This window comes from Ambystoma mexicanum, chromosome 4p (assembly GCF_040938575.1).
Source record: "Ambystoma mexicanum isolate Mex_15411 chromosome 4p, UKY_AmexF1_1, whole genome shotgun sequence".
Lineage (NCBI taxonomy): Eukaryota > Metazoa > Chordata > Amphibia > Caudata > Ambystomatidae > Ambystoma > Ambystoma mexicanum.
The window spans coordinates 71,876,578-71,898,148 of NC_090927.1; positions in this window are offsets into that span (position 1 = coordinate 71,876,578).

Consider the following 21,571-nt stretch of genomic DNA (forward strand, 5'->3'; position numbering starts at 1 on the left):
TTGCAATGGATTGTTTTTTAATGATGGCCACCGGTGTATTTCATGTTCTGGCGCAATGACATTATTTCCGGTGCCGGTAATACCGGACCAGTAATTACAGCATTGTCGGTGCCGGAGTCGGTGTCTGCGGCATCGACAATACCGGTATCGGGGGTTTTGGGGCCGTTGCAGACATGCCGGTGCTACTGTGCCAGAATGTGCGTGCACGCTGACTTGGAATCTACCATAGATTCCAGCAGCAGTGCTACACGGAAATGGTAGCACCGGCATGCCGGTAATATTCATTTTTTACCAGCAAACTCGTAATGATGCCCAGTGTGTTCTAAAGCCCCAGCGTGCCACTCCCAAGCCCAAGCCCTCACCTCGCACTCCCAAGCCCAAGCCCCAACCTCCTCCCAAGTCCTTGTCTCCTTACCTGTCCTGCGGTCTGGGTCCAGATCTTCACGGCTCCTCTCCGGTCGGCTCGCTCGGCCCGCAATGAAGCCCCGCCCATGCTGGCGTTCTTGGCGCTTCCATCCTTGCGGGTCTTGGGTTCTGCCATGGCGCCTGCTGGAACGCAGGGGCACCCTCAGGCCATGGCGCCTGCTGGAACGCAGGGACACTGACATGCCGAAACCATGGGTCACGTGAACCGATTAGCAGTCACGTGACCCAGAAGAAAATTAAAAGGCAGTCACGTGACCCAGAAACACGCATAAAAACAGCGTCAGTCCGCCTATCCAGCGCTTCTCAGCTGTTTTTGTGGCGGCTAGCAGCATTTCTTGGAATCTAGTTGGAATTCACAGATTTTTGGACTTTGCTTTGTGTACCTGGACTGCATTTTGACCACCCCTTGCTTACAACCTTCTGAAACTGGTTTTGACCCTTGGAACTCTGCTGGACTTTTACCTGGATTGCCCTTTGGATTTGCTTGCCTAGGATCGTGACTTTATGGTTCTGTTTGCCCAGGATTGTGACTTTGATTTTGTCTTGGCACTATCTGCTGACTGCCTACCTGCACCGCTGCCCTCTCCTCCACGTAGGAACTCCACGTAGGAACTGTTAGGTCCCACGTTAGCACCGGTCATCCCTGGGGTAGGTGCCATTTACGTTCTATTTCCTTTAGTTCATTGTGATACAACCATATCTGTATATCTAACCCCTGCTTTTTCTTTCAGCCATCCGGGACCCGGTGCATCCTGTTCATACCTTCCCCTGCGGCCCCAATAACCGATCAGCGAGTGGCATTGCTCATCTCTGATTGGTGCTTGCGGACGGAGGCACTCTAATCTATGTGGACTCCAAGGCTTAACAGACTGCTAAGCCTCTCCACGGGATTGTCCAAGCCATCACTGTTCTAAGAGCTGACATGATGGCCGCTACCGCAGCCATCCATCAGTGACTAGATGCGATTCAGAGTGAAAGGCATGCTCTACCTCCTCACGAGGAATTCGGGTATGCCCCATCCCAGCCGGATCCCCATGCGGTGCCACCTAACCCGGCCCCGCTTTATGTACCTACACCTTTTCCATTAGCTGCCCCTGAAAAATTTCAAGGTGATCCCCAGAAGTTTCGTACATTCTTGAATCAATGTAAGCTACACTTTTTGTGTCGCCCACAGGCCTTCCCCGACTCCACCACTAAAGCAGCCTTCACATTGTCCCACTTATCTGGCATCGCTGCTACTTGGGCTAATCCTTTGTTAGAAAACGATAGTCCCGTGTTATACGATTTTGACAGGTTAGTCACAGAGATGACCAGGGTGTTTGATTAATACCACAAGGCATGTGATCTAGAACTCCTTGATTTAGTACAGGGGAAAGCCACTCTCAGTGAATATATTACACAGTTCAATCAGCTATCAGTTGAGACAGCCTGGCCGGTGGAAAAGAAAGCAGTTGTTTTCTACAAGGGGTTAGCGATCATATGAAAGACGCCCTTGCTGTTGTTCCTTCACTCCCTACACAATATCCCAAACTGGTAGATTTGGCGTTACAAGTGGACACCAGACATTCTGAAAGAAGGACGGAATCCAAAAGGCTCAATCCCTCTTTCTCCTCCCACCCTACCGTCTCCGAATCATCCAGTGAACCCATGCAAATCGGGGGAGTCTGTAGTCCCATATCCCCTACCGAGAGAGAAAGGCGCAGGCAAGCCAAAGCCTGCTTTTACTGTGGCTTGAATGGTCATTTTTTTAAAGAATGTCCCAGACGGCCCAAACCACGACCCTCAGGTTTGCTGAAGGCTCATCCCTAGAACAGGGGGCACGGACGAGCTTACCGATACAACACACTATGCCCCCTTCTTTATCACCAGCCACGCGACCTCTCTCTCTCTCCGTTGTCCTGATCGCTGCTGATAATATCAAACATCAGGTACAATTGGGCATTGACTCTGGAGCCACGGGTAATTATGTTGATATTACACTTGCAGCATCCCTAAACCTGCCATTACAGAACAAATCAAAACCCGAACCAGTGCAAGCCGTGGATGGGCCGCCTTTACTTTCTGGTCCTATCAAACAAAACATGGCACCTGTGACCCTTCTCATGCAAGAGACACATCAAGAAGTACTTACTTTTGATTTGATCACTACACCACAGTATGGTCTGATCCTTGGCATCCCATGGCTACGTACACACAACCCTATCATTGATTGGTCTCAAGGCAGTGTGTCCTTTGAGTCGATGTATTGCCAAGAGCATTGCCTCACACCTCAAGACCCAACCACACCCGCCCAAGTACTAGGTGCCATGGCTCAGATGTCCTTACATGACCCTCAACCGATGGAGATGGACACCTCGGAACACATTGTAGGTCTCGTTACTACCAACATACCTCCCGAATATCATGAAAATGTAGAGGTTTTTGACAAAAAGGCATCTGAGCATTTGCCCCCTCATAGATCTTACAATTGCCCTGTAGACCTAGTCCCTGGGGCTACCGTACCATGCGGACAGATCTACTCTCTCTCTCCACCAGAGGATGCCATTCTAAAAGAGTACATATACCAGTCTCTCCAAGTGGGGCACATTCGACCATCTCAATCCCCTGCTGCGAGTCCGATCTTCTTCGTCCCAAAGAAAGAAGGAGACCTTCGCTCATGTATCGATTATCGTCGCCTCAACCATGTCACAGTCAAGGACCGTTATCCCATTCCGCTCATCACCCCATTACTAGATCGCCTAGCCAACGCCAAGATTTTCACCAAACTCGACCTCCGTCGAGCATATAACCTAATCCGTATTCGTGAGGGCAACAAATAGAAGACGGCATTCTATACTAAGTACGGTCTCTACGAATACACTGTTATGCCCTTTGGGCTCTGCAATGCACCCGCTAAATGCCAAAGATTCATGAATTTCATTTTGCATGACATAATTGACACTTTTATGGTGGTTTACTTAGACGATATATTAGTGTTCTCGTAGACCCACCACGAACACATTGTGCACGTCCGGGAGGTCCTACACCGATTCCAAACCCATCATCTCTATGCCAAACCAGAGAAATGCCAATTCCACATTCATGAGGTAGATTTCTTGGGTTTCAATATCACATCAGGGGGTTTAGCTATGAATACCGCCAGAGTCCGAGCAGTAGTGGAATGGCCAGTGCTGAAAACGCTAAAGGAGTTACAGTCTTTTCTTGGTTTTGCCAATTTCTATAGGCGTTTCATCGCACGTTTCTCCTCTATTGTTACACCTTTGACTCATCTCACAAGTCCACACACCCCTTTCATAAGGACCTCCCCACAACAGAACGCTTTCACCAAACTCAAGACGGCCTTCACTACTGCCCCAATCCTACAACACCCCAACCCAGAAATACCCTATATTCTGGAAGCTGATGCCTCCTCATATGCCTTGGGTGCCGTTTTATCCCAAACATGCCCCACCACCGGTCTGTTACATCCCATTGCTTTCCATTCACGTAAGTTCACACCGACAGAAAGCCATTACACGGTCACAGAAAAGGAACTGTTGGCTGTTAGGGATGCTTTTCATGTGTGGCAACATCATTTATTGGGGGCTAAACATCAAGTCACGGTTTTTACTGACCATCGCAATCTTCAAGATCTGGCTTCATTTAAATGCACCAACAGTCGACAAGTACGTTGGCATTTGTTTTCTTCCGCCTATGATTTTGTCATAAAGCACCGTCCAGGCACCGCACATGGAAAAGCAGATGCCCTGTCACGCATACCCGTGGGCACATCATTACCCGTCTTTCCTGAAACCCTTCTGGACAGTAAGCATGTCATCTGCATGTGCACACTACCACTGGATTTATTGACAGATCTCTGCCGTTGGGTGGCTACACACCCAGATCAGTTAGGTGACTGGGACTTGGAGGTACATGATGGGTTACCATTCATTCAGGGCAAACTGTATTTGCCTACCCCCGACACTCACACGATAGCCTTGGAGTGGTCTCATGATGCAGCCATCAACAGACATCCTGGCCAAAAACGCACACTAGCTTTGCTCCAGCGTTGGTGTTGGTGGCCCTCCATGTGCAAAGACACAGTGTCTTATGTAGCCTCTTGTTCAATCTGCGAACAGTGCTAAAACAGAAGGGGTCAACCATTAGGTCTATTACAACTATTGCCACTTCCAAAAAGACCTTGGCATACAGTCACCATGGACTTTGTAACTGATATGCCCAGCGCTAAAGGGTATGACACAATGTGGGTGGTGGTTGATTCTTTTACGAAAATGGCACAATTCATTCCTTGTATCGGAATACCCACAGCCCCTGCTCTGGCCAATTTGTTCCTTTGTCATGTCTTTTGTTTTTTTGGGTTACCTTTCTTTCTGATCTCTGATCGGGGCTCGCAATTCATGTCCCGGTTTTGGCGATCCCTCACCAAGTTATTAGGAATCGACACACGTTTCTCGTCCTCATACTTCCCGAGACAGACGGACAGACCTAATGAGTCAACCAATCTATGGAGCAGTACCTGCGCTGTCTTTCCTTGGAACACCAGCAATCCTGGTACCAGGTACTCCATGTGGCTGAATTTGCATACAACAACGCACCTCATTCCTCCACTGGTTATTCACCCTTCTATTCCCTCTACGGTCAACATCCTCGCATCTTTCCTATTCCTGATCTGCCCTCCACACTTCCTCCTTCAGTCTCCTCTTGTGTCACCAACCTACGGGACATACACGCTCAGATATCACTACACGTACATGAATCTCAAGTCTGTATGTGCAGAACAGCAGACAAAAAACGTATCACAGCACCTGTTTACACTGTAGAAGGCAGAGTCTGGCTCTCGTCTAGACACCTCCCATTGTTAGGTTGCCGTAAACTCCTGCCCCGCTTTGTCGGTCCCTATCGAGTGACCCAGGTCTTTAACCCTGTAGGCTACCGCCTTTCACTGCCTGTCTCTTGGCGCATCCTCTCAGTCTTTTATACTTCCCTCCTCAAGCCTTGTCCGATGGGGATGCGGGTTGTTTTGCCTCCTTCCCCAGTACTGAAAGGCTCTTCTGAAGAATACGAAGTCAGTTCCAACCTTGGTTCTCGTATCATCAGGGGTCGTCTCCACTACCTAATAGATTGGTTGGAATATGGTCCCGAGGAGAGGTCATGGGAACCCGCTAGTCAGGTCCACGCCCCTTTGCTGGTTGCTCGTTTTCACAGAAATAATCCTCTCAGCCCACGTGGACATGTGCCCTTGGAGAGGGGCTCTGTCATGCACTCCCAAGCCCAAGCCCCCACCTCGCACTCCCAAACCCAAGCCCCCACCTCCTCCCAAGCCCTTGCCTCCTTACTGGTCCTGCGGTTCGGGTCTGGGTCTTGACGGCTCCTCTCCGCTCGCTCGGCACCGCGACTAATCCCTGCCCATGCTGACGTTCTTGGCGCTTCCGTCGTCGCGGGTCTTGGGGCCTGCCATGGCGCCTGCTGGAACGCTGGGGCACCCTCAGGCTTTGTGGGTACCCCGGGACACCGACACACCGCCACCATGGGTCACGTGAACCTATTAGCAGTCACGTGACCCGGAAGAAAATGAAAAGGCGGTCACGTGACTAGGTGGGCAGACACGTGACTCGCAAACACGCATAAAAACAGCATCAGTCCACCCATACAGCGCTTCTCAGCTGTTTTTGTGGTGGTGGCTAGCAGCCTTTCTTGGAGTCTAGTTGGAATTCACAGATTTATGGACTTTGCTTTGTGTACCTGGACTGCATTTAGACCACCCCTTGCTTACAACCGTCTGAAACTGGTTTTGAACCTTGGAACTCTGCTGGACTTTTACCTTGATTGCCCTTTGGTTCTGTTTGCCCAGGAATGTGACTTTGATTTTGTCTTGGCACTATCTGCTGACTGCTTACCTGCACCGCTGCCCTCTCCTCGACGTAGGAACTGTTAGGTCCCACGTTAGCACCGGTCATCCCTGGGGTAGGTGCCATTTACGTTCTATTTCCTTTAGTTCATTGTGATACAGCAATATCTGTATATCTAACCCCTGCCTTTTCTTTCAGCCATCTGGGACCCGGTGTATCCTGTTCCTACTTTCCCCTGCGGCCCCAATAACTGATCAGCGAGTGGTATTACTCATCTCTGATTGGTGCTTGGGGACGGAGGCACTATAATCTTCGTGGACTCCAAGGCTTAACAGCCACATTGTCCCATGCTGAGAATGTGGGGAAGGGTACCTTTTTAATTGCTTTTCGAGTTCTACATATACACTGCACATAACAAAACAGTGAGAAAGAAATCATGTTAAATCCCATGTTACATTATATAATCTTCTAGTACACACATAAAAAAACACCAAATTATTCCTTCTAACCCCCAACATATCCCCACCTCCTCCCCACATCACCCTCCCCTTGTTGCCTGTGATGTTAGTATTGGATTCCCTATCCTCATAGTCTGTTGGAGTCAATCTGGTTGTGTAGTCTCTCGAGGTGTCTGTTCTATCTCTGTTTCTAATGTTGGCGGGGGAAACAGTGATTGTGTAAGCATGTTCCATGTTGCTATATCTACACTAGTATACAAGAGGCTAATGTGTACTGCATGCCGCCATGCTGTTGCCTCGGCCAGTGCCTATTTCTTAAGGTCCCGCTACCAGTCTTCTATATGGGGATCTCCCAGCGACTTCCAGGTCATCGCATTACTGCGCTTAGCAAGTACAAATGCCAAGTCTTTCAACCTAGAGACCGGGCGTGAACGTTCAGGATAGCGGACATAAAACAATATTACCCTGAACAGTCTATCTGCTATATCCTCCCATTACTGCCATATCATAGGACATGACCAGAACATGTGCAGTATTCCCGCTTCAGTGGCCGTGCATCACGGGCAGTAATCTGCCGCTGCACCAGGGACTTTGGATATCATGAGGGGGCTCAAGTATGCTCGGTGCGTTACATACAATTGGATCAATTGCAGTCTCGTGTTTCTTGATACCTTCTTGTGGTATTGCAATATATGTGCCCAGTGTGTATCTAATAACGGGGTCCCCATGTCTTCCTCCCATCTGTGGTTCACTCAGAGAGGGGTCTGCTCTCTAAGAAAAAGGCATACAGCCGAGAGATGGCCTGTGTGCCTCCAGCAATATCATACAAGGTGTCTGTCACCTAATGTGCTTCCAGCATTTCCCCATACGTGGGCCACCTGCGTATAATCAGGGCTTTGATGGTACAGGAATTGGCCTTGATGTAGGCTTGTGCTGTCAGCTAGCTCATGGAACGGTGTGAAAGCCCCATCAGTGAGTAGGTCACCTATTGTGGTGACTCCCTTGGATTCCTAGTGTGTCCAGATGCCCCGGTGCACTTATGTTGCATCTGCATCTGGGACTAGCGAGGCCAAGGAGATCTGTACCGAGAACAGGTCCTTTACTTTAAGTATTGCCATCACCCTGTCGCACAGCTTAGTGTCTAGCGTCACCAAATAAGGGTGGCCACCTGAAGCGCTTGGTGATGTATTGTCCAGAATTTGATGAGCCCATTGGCATTCTGGTTCAGAAACATCGAGGCTTGCACTGTGGAACAAATGTATGTGGGGGAATAGTATTATTTTACTTATCAATGTTACTAGTTTTCTTGAAGTGTTAGCTCAACAAATTTTAACTCTTAAAGATGTAGATTTCTGATTTCTTTTTCTTATGAGTTTGATTGGTTTGATGTTATGAAAATTTGTGTATGAATTGTAAATATGTTAGATTGGTATGAATTTGTAGGTATCTTAAACAAGAGAAATTACATTTTTGTATTTTTCCCTAATTGTATCTGTAAATTGTAAAGTTTCTATGATGAAACAAACACAATAAAAAAAAAAATAAGGGTGGCCACCTGCTTATGGCAGCTTGTTCCACAACGTTTCTTTCAGAAGAATGTGTGGTTCTGCGGGTTGGAGCAATCCGGTGTCTATGGTGGGTTCGTCAGCCAGCCATGCCACCACAAACTGCAGTTGCCCAGCTATGTAATACAACTCAAAATGAGGCACCCTAATACCTCCTTCATCGTAGGGTCGCTGTAATGAAGCCAGTGCTATCCTGCATCCACCGTTATGCAACAATAATTGCCTGCACAGTGAATCTACAGTTTTAAAGAAGGCCTTAGGTATGATGTATGGGAGGTTAACAAATTAATGCAAGAGCCGTGAGAGGGCAATCATCTTTAACAGTACCACTCTACCTATTAGTGACACAGGCAACTAGGCCCAGAATGCCAAAGAGTTCTTAACGCCCCACAGAGCTTTTTGCGCATTATTTTCATGTTCCCTGGTGGGATCATGGTAAATGTCAACCCCCAAATACTGAAATGTGGTATTACTACATTTTAAAGCCAACACAAGGAGTGTAGTAGGCTGTGTTATAGCTAGTCCAGCCAGTGGGAACAGAGACGACTAATCCATACTGACTGTGATGCCCGAGATCTGAGAGAAGCATACGAGAGCTTCAAGTATGAGTTCTAGGTTGTCTCTAGGGTTCTGCACAGATATGAGAGTATCGTCTGCATAGGTAGAGATCAGGTGATGCATCCCTAGAACCTGAAGGCTCATTGCCATGTATTCCTTTCTCAAATATGTGGCCACCGGTTCCATTGCCAATATAAACAGCAGTGGGGAAAGCGGGATACCCTGTCTAGTGCCCTTCTCCAGCGCCCAGGGCTTTGAGAAGTACTTGCCTGACCTGACTCTTGCCACTGAATCTTTGTATATTATTTCAACCCTCCTTAAATAATACGGGCCAAAGCCCATCCTTCGCAAGGTGGCGTGCAGCCATTCCCACCTAATTGCATCAAAAGCTTTCATGGCATCCAAGGATGCTATGGCACACAACATATCCCACGAGGCCGTGCTTTTCATAATTTGGTGTAATTGGCTTAGGTTCCAGGACATATTCCTGCCTGGCACATATCCCGTTTGGTCGGGATGCACCACTGTGTGTATTACTTGTTTCAGTCTGTTGCCTAGCGTTGCTGTTAGGATTTTGCTGTTCTGGTTAAGCATAGACAGAGGTCGATATGAGCTGCAGTCCTGTAGCGGCTTACAGGGTTTCAACAGGAGTATTATTATTGATTCCCTAAGGCTGGGCATAGGAATGTCTGAGTCTTGTGCCTCTGTGAAAGCATTCAGGAGGTGGGGGGCCAAGGCAGAGGCAAATTCCCTGTAAAACTTGCTCGACAGGCCATCTGATCCTGGGGTCTTCCCTGTGGGTAGCGACTTTATCATTTCAATCAATTCTTCTGCCGTGATTGGTGTATCTAGGTCTTGTACTGCCTCCTACCCCAAGCGAGAGAGAACTGTCTCACTTAAAACCTCCTCTGCAGTTGTGGAAGCATGCTTTTGCGTGTCCTGATATAAGCTACAGTAGAAGTAATAGAAAACAGCTTTAAAACCCTCTTGAGTGTTACATGTAGTGCCGGGTTGTATCTGTATTGAATTAATGGGTAGGCTCTGTTCTTCTCTCCTAGACAGCCAAGCTAGAAGTCTGTTTGGCTTGTCCCCCTACGTGTGTTGCCTCTCCTTATATTTAGCATAGCTGTATTTGCCCAAGCGTTCCCAGCAGTTCAGGCATTGTTGCCGCAAGGCTTTCTCCTGTGCCATCTTCTTCCCCGAATCAGTCTGGGATTGTGCCAGCACTTGCAGTGTGTCTTTCGCAGAGAGCAATTCTCTACAGAGTGTAGCCCGGATGCCCCCAGACTTGGCAATTGCATTGCCCCTCCTATCCACCTTTAGGGCTTCCCATAAGGTGCCTGCTCTGTTCACACTGCCGTAATGGTGTTGGAAATATTCCACAATACCCTCTTTAATGTGGTCTCGGAAAGCTATGTCCTGTAAGGCCTCACCTCTTAATTTCCATGTTGGAACAGGGGGTCTCGGGGCGTGTATTGCCACTGCAGCAGCAAGGGGACATATTCTGCAGTCAAGATCCATCCCTGAGGTTATTCCTCACAAAGAAATAGTCCATCCCAGTCTGGACCGCATGTGCGGAGGAGATGTGTGAATAATGTCTAGCGTTTGGGTGGAGTGTCCTTCAGATATCCGCCAGCTCAAATGTTGCTAACGCCTCTGTAGGGATCTAGATAGTGTGGCTGGACTCAGACCTTTAGAGTCTGACCTGTCCATGCGAGGATTCAGCACACAATTAAAATCTGTCCCCGCCCATATAATGTTGCCACTTCTGTACAGGCCCAGTTTTGGATACAATGATGGTCATTATGACCTTGGCGGTAGGGGCTTAACGGGGACGGTAGAGCTGCCGGCCCCGTAAACCCCTACCGCCTCATTACGATGTCCGCTCGCAGGACCCGGTAAGGATGCCTGGTAAAACCAGGCGCCCTTAGCGGGTCCCGTGAGCAGGCCAGCATGCTAACAACGGTCCCGTTGTTAGCATCATCCCCATTCCCATTGAGCCCTATGGGGGCTCGAATGGGAATGGGGATACACAGGGTCTGAGTTCCCTGAAGGTGGAAATACCGGGCCATCCAAGGTCAGAATGGCCCGGTCATTCCCCATTCAGGGAACCCGGACCCGGTACCCGGAATGGGGGTAGCCATAACGCAAATAGCGGCATGGCTACCTCCAGGGTCGTAATGACCCCCAATGTCTGGAAGAAAGCTACTGTGTTAAGATTGGGTGCATGTTTGCTCACTAAACAGGTGTCCACATTCTCTAATAGCCTCTGTATAACCACCAGTCTGCCTTCATTGTCTTTTTTAAGCTGGGTTACTTTAAAGGGCACTGTGGGCACAATCCAGGCCAGTACTCCGCGAGCATATGCAGAGTATGTGGATCCTATGATACTTCCTCCCCATTTCCTGGTGAGCAGTGCCTGTTTCTCTGCCGTCAGGTGTCTTTCCTGCAGTAGGGCTATATCAATATGGTGTCTACGTAGGCAAGAGTACACTCTGTTCCTGTTCACATAGTTATTCAGGCCCCTAATGTTCCAAGTTAACAGTTTTATCCCTTTAGCTGCCATCACTCATACTATTCAAATGTAACATATCACCAAGCTCCTCTGACCAACTTCCAACATTACTCTCGGAGGAGTGTTCTGGCTCGATGGAAATGTGTTGCGGTAGAGTGTGTAGCACAGGTAACCTCAATCCCCTATTAACTTCCCCAGCTTTCCTAACTAACAACAATTGCCCAGCATAGTTACCCATGCTCAGGCATATCTGCTTTGCACAACTATCTCCAGGAGAATGTTCCACGAGTCGTGCACAGCGGGCGGGTGCAGAAACAAGCACCACATAAAAGAAAAACAAGAAAACAAATTGTATGGGTGGGCTCGCGCCAGCAGTAGACGAGGTCTAGGGCTTGGATCCTGCCACTTGAACAAACTAGGCCCAAACAATGAGTTTAAAGGGATATCGGAACTTACTGGTTTCATCCTTGTCCCAGGGGACAATGGACGGCCGTTCCTAAAGTGTACATGTGGTCAAAGTGCGATCAGCCGCTGCCTGCGCATTCCTCTGTGCTCTCATCTGCATTCAGAGTGTTTTGTGCTTGGTAGTGGGGGCACTGTCATTCAGCTGAGGGTCGATCATTTCCTTGTCCATCCACTCTTGATCGTCTTCGGGGTGATCACAAAATAGGTCACAACTTTAGTGTAGGACCTTGAGTCGAGCTGGGTGCATTAACTTTCACTGCAGGCCTGCATTGCGAAGTCTAGTTTTAGCTGTTACAAATTGTGCCCTGTTTTTCTGGATGTGAAAGGTGTAGTCCGGGTACACCGCTAGGTTTGCAGATGCTCTTCTCATCATGCCCCTTTGCCTCGAGTAGGGTAGGATCTTCTCTCTATCTCTATAGTTTAGGACTTTCGCAATGATAGGTCACGGAGGTGCACCAGACGGTGGCGGTTTTCTAATGAGGGCCCTGTGTTCCCTTTCTACCGTGAATCCCTGTGAGAGGTTCCCTGGCCCAATGTCTTGCAGAAACATATTTTCTTTTTTTTTTTTACTTTTACTTAATTTGCACAGAGTTCAACATCATACATCAATATAGCCGAATAATGCATTGTACAGTAGTTACTTTGCAGCCCATAGCCGGGTAGTCAATTCAAAAAATGTTACAGCGTTACGTTCTCAGCAGTTCCCCCGTCTTCTCTATTGACCAGGTACTGGCGGAATCATCCCATATGTCCCTTGGCTGACTAGTTAGTGGGGAGCAGGCTGGAATACAACTCTTCCTTGTCGTTTGCCCAGGTTATATCTCTCACCCAGTCTTCAACTGTGCAGAGTGCCTTACCCTTCCATCGCATCAATATGGCGCGTTTGGTCAGCAACAGGCATCAGGCATCTCCCCTCAGCTGTCACATACATTTTCTTCAGGCGGGCTGGAGTGAGATGTACTCTATTCAGTATTTTGAAGTGAATTAGCCTGTATCTGAAGTTGAATGCCAGTGCGCCACTGTTAAAGTGATCCCCAGATCCTTCTCCCACTCACCCTTGATGTCTGGTACTTGCACCTCTCTAGTTGACAACACCCGTTTATATAATGTCAAAGTGGTCTTTTTTCATTGTACAAGTGGAGAGTACTTAGTTCAGACTCTGATGTGAGGGCGCCTCCTGCGGGAACCCTTCCCAAACAGATGCCACGGCCGAGAGGAGTCTGAAATATTGTAGTTTCTGTAGTGGGGCATCTCCTACATTTATCTGAACATCATACCAGGATACAGACTGGTCATCCCGGTACAAATCCCCAAAGTGTATTATACCCACTCCACGCCAGTGTGCTGCCAGTACTGTGTCTCTTGATGGGTCCAAATATGGCGCATCCCAGACAGGCATATCTGGGCTGTACATTATAGTGTTTTTGGGTTGTTAAACTAACCTCACCCATGCCTGTAGTGTGACTAACAGTGGGTCCAGCCGATTGCCATTCCCCGGCCTCCCCACGGCCACCCCATGCAACAATGAGACCTTATCCTTCCCCTTCCTCTCCAAGTCCACATACGAGGTGTGCGGCCCACACTCTGTCCAATGCATTGCATAGTATGCTTGCGCTGCCAGATAATACAATTCGTAGTCTGGAGCTGCCAATGTAAGGTGTTTCCAGCTGGCCCTTATCTGACCCTTCCAGAAGGACGTAAAACATGTACTGGTTGTTCTCATGAAGAAGGATCTACCCGGCCACAATAGTATTTTGCTAAAGAGATAGAATAGTTTGGGCAGCAGTATAATCATTTTCACTAGTGCCACACATCTCATAAGGAAGAGAGTTTAGTACATATTGCATTGGCCAGTGTGTCATAATTTAGGGTGCATACCATGTTTACTGTGCGTGCCATCGCTACACCTAAATATTTCACCTGCTGAGGAGTCCATCGCAGCCTGAACAGATTGGTAGGTGCACCCGTCTTGTCCGTCAATGGAAATATTTTGGACTTGTTGGTGTTCAAGTGGAGACCACAGTATTTCCCAAACTCTTTGACCGCAGCTAGTATCCTCTGTAGATATTTCCCGGGGTTCGTCACATACAGCAAGATGTCATCTGCATATAGTGTTATTAACTCTACCTGACCTGCTACGGGAATACACGCCCGTGCGTGTCGTGCCCTCATAACATCTGCCAGGGGCTCTATCAACAATGCGAATTATAAAGGGGATAGCGGGCATCCCTGCCTGGTGCCTCCCACAAGTGACAATAACGAGGATAGCACCCCATGTAAACGCACCCTCGCGTACGGTTGCGTATACAGAACTTGTACCCATCTAATAAAATTTGGGCCGAATCCATACTTATGTAGCACTCTAAACAGGAATGGCCAGTACACAGTATCAAATGCCTTCTGCATATCTAAGGATATTGCGACCCCCTCAATATCCTGTTGGATCCTCACCAATATATTGTAAAATCTCTGTATATTTGATGATGTCGACTTCCCTTGTACGAAGCCCGCTTGATCCTCCTACACCATGTAGCGCATTAACAGATTGAGTCGAGAGGCCAATATCTTTGCAAATATCTTCACGTCTGAATTGATTAGGGACAGTGGTCGGTATGACCCACAATCTACTGGTTGTTTTCTGGACTTCAATAATAGGGAGACTCATCCCACACTGATAGGAGGCGGGGAGCCAGTGCATCTTTGAACTCCTTATGAAACACCGCACTCAACCCATCTGAGCCTGGGGCCTTCCCTCCCGGCAGGCTCTTAATTGCCTCTTTTATCCCGTCCAGCGTTATAGGAGTTTCCAAGGATTCGCAAGCATCTGCTGACGGCAGCGTCAATGGTATTTTGGCTAGATAGTCATCAATCTCACTGTTTGTAGCCACACTTTGGGGCGAGTATAGATTTTCTTAGAAGCCATAAAACACATCACAGACCTCCTCCACCTTAGTAACTACCACTCCATCCTGCCACGTAATACATAGAATGATGGTGTTGCCTCTCTCATTATGTACCGTGTGTGCTAGGAGCTTCCCCAGTCTCTCCTGCTCTCCATATCTGTGTGCCACTGCCGGCCTATCAAAATAGCGTACCTCTCTGTCTGCCACTTCTCGGTATTCATCCAGTGGCTTTTTAATTTTAGCACTAATAACGTGGCGATGGGCTTCCTGCAGAATCTGCCTGCAGTTTGCCATAGAGTCCTCTTGCCTTTTAAGTTACCTTCTGATATCGCAGAGTACCCCATACTCAGTGGACATCGCTACTCCCTGCCTGCTTGCTTACTGATCCCTCATTGATTTTTAAAAAGTCAGCGATTTGCTGCACCATACTTGACCTGAACACTAAATCTAGCAGGGATGCGGGTTTGAAACGCCACTGCATTCTCCGGGGTGCTCCCTCCGGAATGTTCAGCAAGATCGACACAGGGGAGTGAACCTATAATGTTCTGGGTAGTATCTGAGTCTCTGCCACCCAACTCAGCACCCCCTTTGCGATATTAACCAGATGTCTATACAGGAGTGCATATCATGCACCGATGAGTAGTAAGTGAAGGCCCACCGCGCCCCATGCAGCGAGCGCCAAGTGTCCCTTAAGCCCAGATCTACTATGTGTGAGGGGTCTGCGAAACAGACATGCGATCTAGATCTGTGTCAAATATAGTATTAAAGTCGCCTCCACAGATCACATGTGCAGCAGGATACCTGGTGCATTTTCGGAACATTTCTTTGTAAAACTCTGAATCATCTACGTTAGGACCATATATGTTCATTAATAGCACTTCCGCCCTCCCCAGATTTCCGTGTACAATCACATATCTACCGCACGGGTCAATATCTGTTGTGTAGTGTGTAAATGGGAGCGATCTGTGAACCAGTATCATAACCCCTCGGGCCCTAGTTGATTAGGAAGTATAATAACGATGTTCCCCCATCCTGGTGCATCCATATGCGCTTGGTGGCCTAAAAAATGTGTTTCCTGTAGAAACAATATCTGGGCCTCTTGTCTGATAACATATGCCATCACCTTACGCATCTTCATGGGGATGCCCGAGCCCCTCGCATTCCAACTCAGTAACTTTACCCCAGTGGGCCCACTTCTAGCCATCATCGCTCACATGTCTCTGGGTAATCACCATAGCTCTGTACTTGCTTCCAACTCGGTAATAACATGTTGTACTCAGCCTGTGCATTTTTATAAGAGTTTCACCCCAGCGTTCCCCAAATACTCCCTCCTTCATAGTGCCCCGAACTTTGACTATGTTCCATCCAATTCCCATACCCCCAACCCCATCTCTACCCTGCTTAACATAACTTTGCACTCACGTTGGGGGCAACTGTATCCATGGTGGTCAGAGTGCCGGCTGCTCAACATCAAAACCTTATCCAGACTGGGCCACTATGAATATCATAAACCAATGTTACCAAAACACATTATGAATTTACATAGTTACTTACAGAGTGCTGCACTTCCCTCATTTGAGTACTGTCCCAGGTGTACCATGTTGCCCTTCATACACACCACATACCCACCGGTTCTGGCCTTGACCTCAATTCAACATTTACTCAAGCGTTCTCAGGGACACTATTATGGTCGGCATCTGTACTGGTGCGACAGTGCACTCATAACGTTCAATACCTTCACCGGTATATTTGCACAGCCTCTTTACAGTCATTCCCCCATCTTCGGGCGATTGCTTCTCCGGCAGTGCAATATTGGCTTCTGCGGTCTCCCAATAGAATCTTGACCCTGACAAATGTGCGCCTCTCCTGTTGCACCGCCAGTATGTGGTTAGGAAAGATGCAGATCACGCTGGAGCCCATCTTCAGGTCTTGTTTTTCCCTCGCAGCCTTCCACACCATATCCCTGTCTCTGTAGTTCATTAGCCGTGCTATTATTGACTGGGCGAACGCACCTGATTTGCATCTTACCACCAGTGTTCTATGCGCTCATTCTACATCAAACATTTATGTCCAGCCTGGATCTTTTAATAGTCCCTCTACGGCCAATTCCATGGGGACGTTCAGAGCATCCTCCGGCACCCCTATGATGCGGATATTGTTCCAGCGCGATCTCGCTTCAATGTCTTCGCACTTCACCTTGATGGTGCCTAGGTCTTTCACCATGGTTGTCACTGTGCTCTGCAATGCCCCTATCGCGTCCTTGCCGTGCTAATCCACATTTCAGTTTCTGCGATGGGCTGTGTTGCTTTTTCCAGCTCGGCTCAGATGGTGGTGACGCTGAGAGTGATGCCATACAGCTTGTCGTTACAAATCCCTGCTGCATGATGGTCATGACTCCCTATAGAACGGCGGGTGGCGATAACGGGGCTATCGTTGGCAAGTCTTGACCACTTGCCCCTTCGCCTCCAGCATCCGATAACTTAGTGGTTGGCTTAGTATATTTGTCCATTGTGCCACTCTTTTTGTGGCGTACTGACCTAGTGGTATAGTATCGGTTATACTATACCACTAGGGGTTCACCGTGCTCAATACAGCGTATTTTATGTTGTGGGTAGGCCCAGAGACTTTACCTTTATCCGGCAATGGTCCCTGTTGAGTCAGCGCGCCTCGTGCACAAAGGGCATGCTTAGATCTGTTAGCTCGGGTGCTGAATTATCTGCATGGCACTGCTTTCAGGCTTGTACCAAGTTACCCAGACACAACTTATTGTCAAATTGTATGTTTAGAAGCTCACGACAGCCAATCAGTCCCTAGCTTCCCCCTCAGGCTATGGGCTGAGGGGTTCAAGTAGGGTCACCAGGTCACCAAGTTTTCATGCTGATTCCTCATAAGGATCCGGCCACCAACCAGAGGGAGATAGCGGCCAGCTCAAACGAGAGAGAGTTAGTGAGAGCGACACAAGATGGCAGTCTTCTGTCCCTTTGCAAATTGTAACACCCCAACCTTCCATGTCACAGGGCTTCGCCTCTTGACTTGCCTAAAAAATGTAACTAAAAGCACTGTGGACGCATCAACTGTGGCTCACCTCCTCCGCTCAAGGCTGTTGTGGGTTCTCAGAATGTTCACCCCTTCCATTAGCCTGTGCCCAGAACCAGGCCCTGGGCTTCAGTATGAAGTGTTCAGTTGCCACGTGGTAGTATGAAGGGGAACTCAAAGAGGAACTCTGTGGCAGTATTCGCAGGCCAGAACCCATAGGAGTCATCCCCTCAGGTGGGGCAAAATGTCCAGCAAGCACTCGGATGCTTACCTTCTGGCAAGCACAATATGGTCCAAGACTGGGCTTCCCTCACAGTTGCTGTCCCAGCCTCTCCGGGGTGACTGGGGGTGCATGGATGCCGTACTCTGTCAGGTTTAGCAGTCTGAATTGCCTCGGTATGGTTTTGCAGCACCAGCAGGCTGCCATCATTGGTTGAAAAGCATGTATCCTCTCAGTTTGAATCCATCATCCTACAGGATTGCGGGGAAGTCTGCACCTCAGGAATCCATATGCCCTCTGGCAGTCTGCTCGCACCCCTCCAGGCGGCTCGCCGTACCTGAAATAGTGAAGTCTGTGTCTGTCAAACTGAGACCCCGTGGCTGTACACATCTGCGGGGTCCGGCACTTCAACAACTGGTTCCCCACCTGGCACAGACCAGAAGTTGCACAATCCAAATGGTTACCAAAGTTCTGTTCAGATTTTTTGCCCGTGGGGCATGATTGTCCTCTGTGCCTTACAGAGCCCCACGCACACCACCTGCTGCATGGAGCTGTGGGGATGGAAAGGTCCTCCAGCCCGCTCACCTTCCACTTCGGTAGTGTGGGCTCATCCGAGATGGCAACCCACCGTCTTCCTCCGTCCCCCACGAGCGCCGAGCCCCTGCTACTCCGTCTCCAGTGCTGCCAAGTTGTTGCTAGGCCCGCCCACGCAGGAGGCCTTCACAGCGGTCGCAGCACGTCTCTGCACATATGCCCTGCGTGGACCCGCTTACCAAATATCTCAGGCTCTGTCAGTGCAATCATTCCGGGATTTGGCCAGGGTGTGCTTGTCCCCTATGCACCTCTTGTGAGTCAGTCCCGTGGTCAGCCCAGCATTACTATTGCCAGAATTATGCCGGCAACTCTGCACACCATCGGAGCTCACGCGAAGGCGTCAATTCAGCCAAGCGCACAATAGCGCCCCACAGAAGCATGTTTTCAATATATATTGTGGGAGACACACCTTCCTCCCCTTCCGGAAAACCAATACATACATTATTCTGTCAAGCTCTCCCTTTGGCATCCTCAGCTCTGTTCTTTTGTTGTTGGATGTGTATTTGGGTGTCATGTTCCTGTGTTGTCGCTGTATTTTCCTTCAGTTGCGTTTCCACTGTGGTGGTCCTCCCTGATAGTTTCCTAACATTCTGCCGCAGCAGACCCACATCGATTATGACTGCATCTATCTTGGCACCAATGAGGCTTTCAGCTCCGTGATGGCCAGTAGGATCTGCGTGCTTGCGTCCCCCGTCTCCGTGGTTTTGTCATGTGCTGTTGCCATGGTGTCTATCAGCATTAGTGGCTGCATTGTCGTGTAACTGTCAAGTGTCAGCTACTTGCTCTTTGCTTTTGCCTTTTTGGGAGGCATTCTGCTTATCTAATGCTGTAAAATGCTTTTCCTTCAACGGCAGGTTATTCAGCTACATCTCTGATAACATAATTCCCGGGGTGTGTGAGATTAGGAATGTGTTCTACCATGCCCCCTCAAGGCTGTACCTCCACTGCCTAGTCCGCATTGTATGGAAAGATGAGAAGGCTGCTAGCGTATTCTACCCAGGGGATGCTCTCCACAGATGGTGTCAGGTGCACTCCTGGCTTAGCGTCCAGCAGGCATGCACAGCCTTGATTCCTCAAGTATGGCTTCCTTTGGTTAAGTCCAGTGCACTCCCAATGGAGCAGCGAGCAGGGGATACACTCCCCTAAATCCCCCTAGAGTAATATAGTGCAGAGGCTCATGTGGTGCTATGGGTGGTGTTCAATTGTAATAGGAGGAGGTAAGTGTACCAAGCAGGAGACACCTTCCATGCGCACAGAAGTCTCCCTCCTGCCTTTTTCTGCCCCTCCTGCCCGCCTGTGCCAGCTGTCTGCATTTATTTGCTGGGTCCACACTTCTGTCGGTTGCCATATGTAGATTGAGTCTACATCCCTGGTGCTCACTTTTAACAACATTCACAGTGCTATTTCCGGGCCATGCTTGCCCCTCGTGGTGGTGTGAGGAGGTTCAGATCTCCCTGCAGTGAACGTTCAGTAGCAGTGCAGGAGCCCAACGTTAGTCATTTCAGGCCACCTCAGCCGGACTCCGAGGACACCCTGCATATGATGATCGTATTGTTCCAGGCTCGGGGTGCTTAGTTGCCTCTTAGAGGCTTGCCACTTTGTCCCTGGAGCCCAGGATGCATTTATGTTCTGAGGGGAAGCCAACGCTGTGGTGTTGCCACTCTTTATTTGTTTAGAGGACGAGTCCTCTGTCTGTTGCCATTAATTAGGGGGCTGTGACCCACGGGAGTTAAGGGGCGGGGTTACCACCAGACAGTTAGTTTGAGATAAGCAGTTGTCCAATAAAGACGTGTTGCACCCCAGCTCTGTGTCGGCTCATCCTTCTCTGGGTGGTTCTTGTTCCCGCTGCATCCTCCTTCGTTGTTACACACTTGTAGCCCCACAACAATCCACCAGGGTTCTTCTCGCGGATCTGCCCTCCCAGATCGTTCCTCCAGTGTATGGCTAACTCCAACACAGCAGGTGGTCCCATCTTCAGGCTGATGCTTCCGTCCCCATTGTCCTAACAACTCCGCTCAGGTCGCCATCTTATTTTCTCTTTCAGCCTCACTGCTCACGAATACGAACAGCGTTTACAGGTGACGGCTCCCAATGGCAGCCGTTTGCTCTGGTCACATTACCCCAGTGTTTGCAGCATCTTGGGTCCAGCTTGCTTGCCTTTAATTCGTCGGGTATTTGGGGATCAGGCAGGAGCTCCACTCAAAGCAGCCCTACACCATGGCTGCTAACCACGCCCCCCGTGGGGAAGGGAACATTGCTGCTCATATATTTTATGAACACTGCTTTTCTTTACATGTACATTTTCCATTTGCAGAAATACAAAAATCTCTTTAGCTCTTTTTGAAAACTCAGTAGAGTTGGAATCTTCTGCCATGAAACTGTAAAGGAATTCCTGAGTACTGTGGAATGTATGAGGAAACCTGTGCCTGTGGGTTTTCCCGTTTGCTTCAAGAATATCCATGAATACGTCCCTGCAATTTGTTTTTCAGTTGAGCACCTCCCAATATCTGCAATTTCCGCACCAAATATATCAGATTGCTCTCCCTCTATGCCTTCTAAGTAAAGCAACCCAGCTTTCGGTGATGCAGTCTTTCTTGGGCAGAAAAGCATGAGTCGACAGGACTGCCCCCTCCTCCAGCACTTGCTATGGATCACCCGGCACCTCAAGAATCCCGTCCCAATACTAGAGTGGCCTGATCAATATGTGCCTGAAGCTGATCTGCCAGCACTCTCTCAATACCTTTACCAGAATAATGGAAGCTCAGTAGTGATAGGTCTATATATTGACTCCAATTTGATGAATCCAAATTTACCTTTTTCAGAAGTGGTAACCTGCAACCAGAGTTAAGAGTCAGGGGAGGTGGCCAGTTGTAAAGAAACATGTTCAGTTCTGAATATAAGGATGATGACTTCATTGTTCAGTGCGTTTATGAAGAAATATGACCTGAGGTCATTAAGATCTGAGGCAGCCTGCAGACACTC